This window comes from Colossoma macropomum, unplaced genomic scaffold, assembly GCF_904425465.1.
Source record: "Colossoma macropomum unplaced genomic scaffold, Colossoma_macropomum, whole genome shotgun sequence".
Taxonomy (NCBI): domain Eukaryota; kingdom Metazoa; phylum Chordata; class Actinopteri; order Characiformes; family Serrasalmidae; genus Colossoma; species Colossoma macropomum.
Window position 1 is genome coordinate 9,805 of NW_023495257.1, and position 10,196 is coordinate 20,000.

The window sequence follows — 10,196 nt, forward strand, 5'->3', positions numbered from 1 at the left end:
GGACTCCAGAGAACCACAGTGAGAACCATTATCCACAAATGGAGAAAACCTGGAACAGTGGTGAACTTTTCCAGGAGTGGCCAGCCTACCAACATTTCACCAAGAGTGCATTGATGACTCACCAGGAGGTCACAAAAGAATCCAGACGAAGACCTAAAGAATTGCAGGCCTCATTTGCCTTAGTTAAGGTCAGTATACACTATTCCACAATAAGAAAGACACTGGACAAAAATGGCATCTATGGGAGAGTCGCAAACCACTGCTGACCAAAAAGAACACAAAGACTCGTCTCGCATTTGCCAAAAAACATCTAGATGAACCCCAAGATTTTTAGGATAATATTCTGTGGACTGATGAGTCAAAGGTGGAATGTTTTGGAAGACGTGGGTCCTGTTTCATCTGGCATAAAGCTAACACTGCATTCCACCATAAGAACATCATACCAACAATGATACATGGTGGTGGCAGTGTGGTGGTCTGGGCCTGCTTGTTTCTGCAGGACCTGGACGACTTGTCATGATTAATGGGACCATGAACTGTTCGCACCTTCACTGTAATCCCGCATTTTGTTTTAACTCAAATAAATTAAGTCTGTTGTACATAAAACTCAGTATTTCCTACACATTGCTCAACAATGTTAAGTTAAGGGAACGTTTTCTGATGATTTTGTACACCCAAATGACATTTTTAAGTTGAATTAACTTTCTGCTATTTAGTTTAGTCTGTTGCTATGGCAACTTTGAAACCCCACATTCAAAAAATGACGACATTTCTGTTGGTTTTAATTGTTTCTTTCTCATTAAAGTTGCTGAACAGATGTGTGAAACTGAGTGAAGCTAAGTAAGCTGTGAAATACAGTTACATGTTTGTTTTGTTAACACGATTTTATTAGATAAAACATATTTCTTTCCCATTGGCTCCTGGCTCCGTCTATTTGCATACTGAGTGTTTATTTCCCTTTGTTTTACTCACCGTCAGTGTGCTTTCATTCCACCCAGGCTGCCTTTCCTCAGGCGTATGTCTTTTTATATATGCTTTACTCAGCTGCCTCACATTGTGTTGTTGGCTAAGAGTGGAGGTTATCGTTCTTTATGCTGATGAGTGCGCATTGTGTTGGTCAGTAACCACGTTCACAGTAAAGGTTAACCCTTCAGTGTTTGTCAAAGTGGTGAACAGCACTTGATTAGAAGAAAATTCTCAATTTCCTAATGAAACATATAGTTAAATTGCAATTTCAAGAAGTTAACTTAAAATAATTAGAATTTACGAGTTGTGCAAACGGATGTTTATGTTAGCCTAACTCAAAAATTATAGTTATTCTAACTCAAGTTTTCATTACACATTACTTAATTTTGTTAAGGGAACCGGTTTCCTCAAATTTTTTAAGTAAATTTAACTTATCCAGGCTTACAGTGTTTGAGCTCCTGAGTGGGTGTAGACTCTGTTCTTACCTAAGAACAAACCCCACATAAGAGAACACTGGTGAGTCAGAGTCTTCGTGGAAACTGCGTAAAAGGGTTTTAAGAAGAAATGTCTTCATTAGAACAGTTGGTGAATGATTGTTCTATATAGAACCATGAATACTTAAAGAAACGTTTGCATGATTAAATGGTTCTTTGCATGGTGAAATGTTTATCTGATTGATAGAGAATGCGTTGTATATTGTTCTAAATAGCACTGGTCAAAGAAACTTGGCACTGTAACAATTGCAGAACTCTTTTTGGTGCTATATAGAACCACGTATAACTTATTCTCCATCAGCCAGAAGAACCCTTTCACCATGCAAAGAAGTTAAGAGTGTGCTTTTGGAATATTTATCATTATTATTATTATATTTAAATAGAATCAACACACACGTTTGAATCAAGTACATTGAAAGTCGTATCTGTTTTGCTGTGTATTTGATTCAAAAGTGTTTTACAACAAAACATTCACATATTTTACTGTTTTATTTGAGTTTTTTGGTGGTGTGCTGGTTAATCAGGGTGCGTAGGGTGAAAGTATGATCAGTAGTATGGGGATTTGGCAAAAAGCCAATCTGACTCTTACTCCAGGCACTGTGCTCTGTATCCAGGTGTTAATAATACAGCAGAAAACCTTCCCCAGATTACTGCTCACACTGATCCCTCAGCAGTTATCAGGGTTCCAGCTTCCTCTGTTCCAAATATGAAGACCAGATTAAACAGTGAATAAAGATACTGAGATTAAAGTGTTTTAATAGTAAGACCCTCTGCAGGTCAGCAGAGTCGTATGCTTTTCAGTTCATGCTTCTTTTTGGTTTTTGGCGTATCTGAAAGTTTACACTAATTTATTTTGTATATATTTTGGTTTGTGTGAGATTTTTTGGTATGTTCTGCTTTAGTTCGGTGTTTAAAGAATTTACTTCATTCAAAACAGATTTTTGCTCGGTTTCATGCAGTGTTTGATGTAAAATAAGGTTCTATACCAGATCAAGGAACAAAAGCACAATCAAAAACAAAATCAACCTTAACTGTTCTGTTAACTGTTAACTGTAAATATCTGTCTCACAGTGAATTATATTATTTTTTAATTGTGTGCAGCCCACTAACTTACTATTAATGTCTTAACCTCAAATGTTTTTGGATCAACATCACTGGCATCTGGTGTGATTTCATTCAGTGAAGCTACATTGGATTTATAGATGAGTCACAGTAAGTTCTGCTAATATCAAACATTTTCTGAGCATAAATTTACGTTATGTATGTGTTAGATAACCAGGCTTATCTGTTGTTTATTGGCTGTTGAGATAGATCAGTGCTGTACAGGCTATCTGTATTATAACAGCCTTCTGTAAATAATATAGGGATACATTTGTAATGATAGCTGAGCTGATAGCTAATTCAGTACACCCTTAAAAAGGCGCTCTTCAAGTGTTTTTAAAGGCAATGGATACATGCAGAACTGTGGGAGTAATTTAAATGTATTAATCCAAATCCAGAGTCACAAAGTGACAACACTAGTATGGAAAAAGCAAAAGACAGAAGGAAATAAAGAAGTGTAAGGAAACTGTTTGAGAGTTTGAACATCAAACATTCAGCGTTCCCCTTAAACCAGACGTGTTCTACTTTCTTACAAAGAAAGGTTTTTTCTTTTGTTTTTTTCTTGCCTTTGTATTTCTTGGAGAAGTCACCTTGTTTATGAGAAAGTCACTTTATAAACAAACCAGCAAGCAAACAAACAAATAATTAAATGACTCTTCTCCACAGTCTTAACAGAAAGTGTTCTTTGAGTTGTAGCAATAGTGGAACCTTTGTTACTTTCAGTCAAACACTTTTAAAAATGGTTCTTCACGGGTTCTAAAGTAAAAGCAAGGATTATACAGAACCATGAACACTCAAAGAACTATTTGAATGTAGAAATGGTTCTAGGAATAGTCAAATGGTTCTTCTCTACCATGGAAAACGAGTTGTATTCAGTAAAGAATTATTTTAAAAATAGTTCTATTTGGCACCAGAAAAAGTCAGAGAACATTTTTTCGGTACTATGATTGACTCTTTTTTGTTAAGAGTGAAAATACTCTCCGACAGGCATCGATGCTTTCGTCTGTTGTTGAGCACAGGTGGTGGAACGAATGCCCGCTGGAGCCCATCTCTTTGGGAAGCTTTTAAATGAACACTAACGCACTGATTGCTGTTTCTGGCAGTGTCTTAGTTTAGGTGTAGTTTGGATAAATAACTATTTGTTATTTATTTGCTAGGATACATTTTCTGAATGGACAGAAAAGCACTCTGATTAAACACTAAATTTTAAAAATGATAGTGTAAAATACACAGGTACTAAGAAAGAAAGTGACCGATTCTGTCTTCACAAACCTGGAACATCAAACTGGAGCTTAACAACAGTAAAAATGAACACTTCCCCAAAAATAAAGATTCAGAATGCCTGAAAAACTGCAGTTCAGAGCGACAGAGCTCGACTAGCAGCGCTCACTGAACTCCCATTAAACTACTGCTAGACAACCCCAGCGCGCCCCCCCTCCTCCTGGCAGTGGTGTAGGGCAGCGAGGCGCCAGCTCACAGGCCGGCCTCTCCGGGGAACAATAACACAGCGCTTCATAAAAACTTCAAACAGCCCTGCCAAGAGCTTTATAGGAGCCTCAGAGGGTTACGGGCCCTGGGGGGCCACACACACACTCACTCACTCACACTCACACACAGAGTCAGAACAGGTGATCCACACACCACACCTTCTGCTCCATGCTACACACTCCACACACTCCACACACTCCACACACTCCACACTCCACACTCCACACACTCCACACACTCCACACTCCACACACTCCACACTCCCACTCCACACACTCCACACTCCACACACCCCACTCCACACTCACTCCACACTCCACACACTCCACACTCCACACACTCCACACTCCACACACTCCACACACTCCACACTCCACACACTCCACACACCCACACTCCACACACTCCACACACTCCACACATATGAACTTTGAGAACATCTTCAACAACTTCTTCAGTTTTCTCTCTGCTCCTTTTCAGTGCAGGTTCAGTTTATCATAAAGCAGCTCTGAGATGATGCTCTGTTTATATTTATCTTCATGTTCATCAAAGTATCTTTCTTGGTATAAAGAGCAGGTTCTAGATAATGATTTGACAGACCTTTTAAACTGTTGCTAAAAGCTCATATTGAAACTCTTTTGGTCCAAAAGTGTTTTAAATATCTTAAAGGTTTGATGGCTGACATCACAATAAGGGGAGAAAGTGGGTGTGGCCTTGAAAGTGCAAAAGTCAGACCACCCTTTCATTTTTTTTTCTTTTAATTTCCAGTCAAAACAGGACTGCTGTAAAATGCAGGGGTGTGGCTTAAATAAGGCTCCACCTATGTAGTAAAACTCGTTTTTCGGGAGTGACATGAAAACATGGGGCAGCAATTTTAATCTAAATTTATCAGTGTAATTTTAAAAGAAATCAAAAAGATCTTTGGAAAAAAAAACATTCAAAGAAAATACAAATATTGTAAGTATTACAGATTAGGGTTTGGGACAGAGACCTCCTAATAGAAAAGACCTTATAAATGATGATTTTGTAAATATTTAGCTTATTACTATCTCAATTAATGCACTGGGTTTAAATAGATCAGAAAACATTCACTGTAAATATCTAAGATTACTTTATTGTTTTCTTAATATTTTTACTGTGGGCCTGCGGTTTGTGCTAGTTTAATAGGATGGTCCATATTAGACCCTTTTCCTGTAACTACTGACCACTTTTTTCAAAGTTCAACGTGTTTTTGGGTGAAGTGCTGAAAAACATCAGCTTTGGCCTCTTTGTATTTCCACACTCTGGTGCACTGCACTCACTAATGTGTTTGATGAGTGGATTCAGCTACTTTAGGATGCAGCCACTGCATCTCCACAGAAAAACACTGACCAGTAGAACTGGATACTCTGCATGCATGCTGGGTATTGTAGTGAGCATTGATTGACACAATGATACAAAATTGTGAATTTCTTCAGTTAATGTAGTAAAATCAGGGTGAAAAACACTGGAGTAATTCTACTTGTTCACTGCAGTCACTGTATTGTTGATAGTTTATATGTACTTCAGTTACTGAAATTTACTAGTAATTTTACTCAGTTACAAAAAACTGACTTTAAACTCTTTACAGTTTCATTTAGACCAGTGGTGCTCAAACCTTTTGACAATGTGGTGGTGTGTTGGTGGGTGGTGTCTGGTGTGGTGTTTTGCAGGGTGGTCTTTGGAATGGTGGTGTGGGGCAGGTTGGTGTTTTGCAAAGTGGTGTTTGGTGTGGTGGTATGTGGTGTGGTGGTGTTTGGCGTTGTGGTGTGGTGGTGTTTGCTATGGTGGTGTGTGGTGTTGTGTTTGGTGTGGTAGTGTGTGGTGGGGTGGTGTTTGTTTTGCTGTGTCTGGTGTGGTGGTATATGGAAGAGTGGTGTTGTGGTGGGATGGGTGGTGTTTGGGCCCACCACAAACATTGTCAAAAGCCACCACGTAACACAAATGACTGTGTCACACACCAGTGAGCCACACTTACTACCTGTCACACCATTGCATTCCATAGGTCTCGACAACACACACCACTGTCACGCACACTACTGTCTCACACCTTCCACTGCATCATACACAACCACCTCACACACAACTGCCTCACGCATGACCGCATCACACACCACTGAGCCACACGCCACTGCGTCTCACATACACCACCAGGCAAAGAGAACTTTTAATGACATCAGTTTAGTCATTTACATTTTGACGTTATATTCTCGATGATGTGAAACTTTCTTTAACTCAAGGGTGTCTTAGTTCTGTACTCAGCACTGTTAATTGAGTAAGATTTGACGTAGTACCCATACTTTCAGTAGAGTACAGTTTCTCTGGCCTCACTGCACCCTCAGATACAGTGCTGCGCTGCAGAAAGCTACTGCATAACACCACAAACTGCACTAACAGTAGGTTATGTGAGGTGATTACAATAAGTGGGGTCATGTCTGAATATGTAAAGCTGGTAAAATAACACACAACTATACATGGTGTGATTTACCATCAGCACAGAGAGAGAGTGAGAGAGAGTGAGAGAGAGTGAGAGATAGTGTGTGAGAGACGGCTGCAGTGCAGTAGGCTAGGAATGTGTGTGTGTGAATCAGCACTATTCACAGCAGTGCGTGTATGTGTGTGTGTGCTGGTTCTAAAATTAGCTCAGGTCTTCCAGGAGACCGCAGTGTGTGTCATGGAGAGGTGTGAGGATCCGGACTGCATTCTGACCAGTGTGTGTGTGTGTGTGTGTGTGTGGTCCTCACACGCTTCAGTTAACTTTAATGTGTGTATGTCTGAGGGGTGTTTGTATGTTTGAGTGTGGTGTGTGTGTGTGTGTGGTCCGCGTGTGTGTATCTCCTTGTTTGTTTGTGTTTTTGTGAGAATGTGTGTGTGGTGTTTCAGAGCTAATAAAGCCAATTAACTAAGGTATGTATGTGTGTGTGTGTGTGTGTGTGTGTGTGTGTGTGTGTGTGTGTGTGTTCCTGCAGCAGTGTGGTCTCCAGGGTCGTTTACCTTTCCTGAAGTTTCAGCACACACACACACACACACACTCACTCTGGTTCACAGCGTGTTCAGCAGTGCAGGTGTGTTATTAGTGGTGTTTGACTCTTGAACTAATGGTTCTTCTGAATCGATTCTTTTCAATAAAATAAATCACCTGACTGGTCTCACTGCAAGAAATGGTATCTTGTCAAGTAAAATTGTTCTTAATATAATCAATAAACCTAATATTTCTTTTGTTGAGATTGTTAAAAGCTTAATTTAATAGAATAACTTAAGATTATTTAAGACAATTTAACTTATTTCTAGACATTGTTTACTTGTTTTAGGTCATTTTATTGAGTAAAATCATCTCACTATACTGGCAGATAATTTTGCTTGTTTGTAAGAAATGAGCTTGAAACCTGCAAAATTATCTGCCAGTCTAGTGAGATGATTTTACTTAATAAGATGACCTAAAACAAGTAAAGCATTTCTATAAATTTAGGATTTAGCTAAACCATCACAAATTGAATCAGTGCAGACTGATTCAAATCTGTTTTGTTGCATCAATACAACATTTACATCTTCATTACAATAGAATATTAACCCTTTAAATGGACAAAAATTTTATTACACACCTAAGAACAGCCTTTTAACTCAAGAATAGCTCAGGCAGTTTGCATTGAGGTCCGTGTAGGTACTGAATAATAATCTTTAATGTGTAATAAACCTCTGTTAACCTCTCTCTGCAGGCCCCCTAGTGTCCATTTCAGCAGCGGAATAGAAATCAGTTTAGACATTTTTCATTCATATGACTAAATATTCGTTTCCCTGGGACAGTGTTCTCTCTCTGTTTTGGAAACATTGTGACTGTGTTGAGCTGCTAGTGAGCAATGAGGAGTGAAAATAAGCCACACCTCTCCACTAAGATGGCTGTGTTGAGATAAAACAGGGCATTACTGGGGACTATTTAGCCTTAAAATACCCTGCATGTTCTTCTAAAGTCACGAGAGGCCGTGCGTTACAGTGATTTCACCACAGGTAAGGGGGTGAGTTTACCCTGCTTTACCTAACAACACTCCTAACTGTAACACACAGCCTCTTATGATCTTATTGCTTCAGTTACAACCCACTCAGGGTGGAGAGGCGCTGGGAATAGTAAAGTTAAATAGCCCCCAATTATGCCCTGTTTTTTTTCAGCATGGCCGTCTTTCTGGAAAAGTATGGATTGTTTTCACTGCATTTACCAACAAGCTTGATACACTAACTTTTTGTTTATTTAGTTTATTTCGGTTTATCAAGTTGTTTACACCCATAAAAAAAATAATATATATAAATATATATATATATATATATATATATAATAAGTAACACAAAAATAAAAGGAAAAATTATAGGTATAAAATTAATGGACATAACAATTGGTACAAAAACAAGTACTGGCCGAAAAGGTGTAGTCTGTTTAGCTAACAACCTAGCTATCACTTTACACTGATCTAATGAATCTGAAGCAATTTACAGTAGGTAATAAGTGGGTAATGATATGGTAATGATATGGTAATATCATGGTAACGAACTCTGCTTACCTAAAAAAAAATGCTAATTTTCAAGCTGTTACTAAATAATAAGATTATTATAGGGGAGACTGAGTTATTATATTTGTTATAGTTAATTATAGAGGTAAATAGTTGGTCACAACATGGAAAAATAATGGTAACAAACTCTGATTACCCCACAAATACAGTGTTAATTTTCCAGTTAATTATTCCGTTGATGAAGTTAGGAAATGAAGGATAAAGACGGTGTTTGAAGATTATATGTGGCGTGTTGTCTTTTTTCCATCACTGAGCTCATTTTGGAGCCTTTTTCCTGATCTGTGTTTCTATGAGAGTAACAGTTCCTGTTAACAGGTAACACAAAAGGAACATGTGGAGTTGTAGATGTTGTGTTTTCCAGCCCTGATTCTGTATAATCAGTATATTTACCTCTTCTGCTCCTGGATAGCAGCGCTTCTGCAAGCCTGTAAGTAACAGACATGGCTGATTATAATACAGTAGTGATGTCAGGGCAGTTAGCCACACTATTCTGAAGAACTGATATTCTCACCTGATGTGAGATGCAGGAACTGAGAAACAAGATGGAAAGAAGGAAGTTTGTATTCAATATAATTTAGTTTGACAGTAATTACAGTCTGTTTCTGTGCCTGTAGGTCTACTGCACCTGACTATTTAAACACATAACAGGTAAGAAACAAGTGAACTAGAGTTTCACAGCATTAAAACCACATTATTTCACCAGAACTACTGCACTGTTTTTTGGGGTAACAGTTCTAATGTTATAAAAACCTACAGCGATTTATAAGTACTATGTACTAGTGATACGTTGATTAAGCAGATGAGCTGGACACCTTACCCCTATAAGTGTGAAAGAAAGCAACAGTGACTCGCATTTAGTGTTGAATTAATTATCTTGTGTCAACTTCAAAACATTTTATTTATCTATCTAATTAGATTGTTACCATGACTTCTCCATGTAATTACCAACTTGTTATTACTAAAACGACAACCATTATTTATTAACAACTAGAAAATTAGCATATCATTTTTAAATTGTTACCATTAAATTATCATATTATAAACTCTTTATTTTCTACCTATATGCTGTGGTTAGCTAGCATTAAATACAGTATAGTGTTCAGCTAATGTTAGTTTTAACAGTTGATGCAGAGTGTCATGCATCATCTCTCCATTACAGCATTAAACAAAACCCAGAATAAGACCATAAAAGCCCAGAGGAGATGATATATGACTTGAAATGTACACCAGGAAAGGTAGTCAGGCTAATAAAAACATGTTATTTATCATTTCTAAACATTATTTACATTTTTTTTAATTTATAAACTATATTTTAATTGTTAAATTATTTATTAGTCTGCATAATTAAATAATATAGTAACATAATTAAATAATCATATTTAAAGTGCTTTACACTGTGATGTATGATCAGGTGTGTACATGTTTTTCACACTGTGGAAAGAACAGCAGGCAGTCTTAGTTCTCCAGTGTAAAACTTTACTGTTGTAAACTTTACTGTACACCAGTCGCCACAGTTTCCAGTCAAAACCAGTAGAAATGAACCATAGAAATACAGTTTCTACACTGCTAC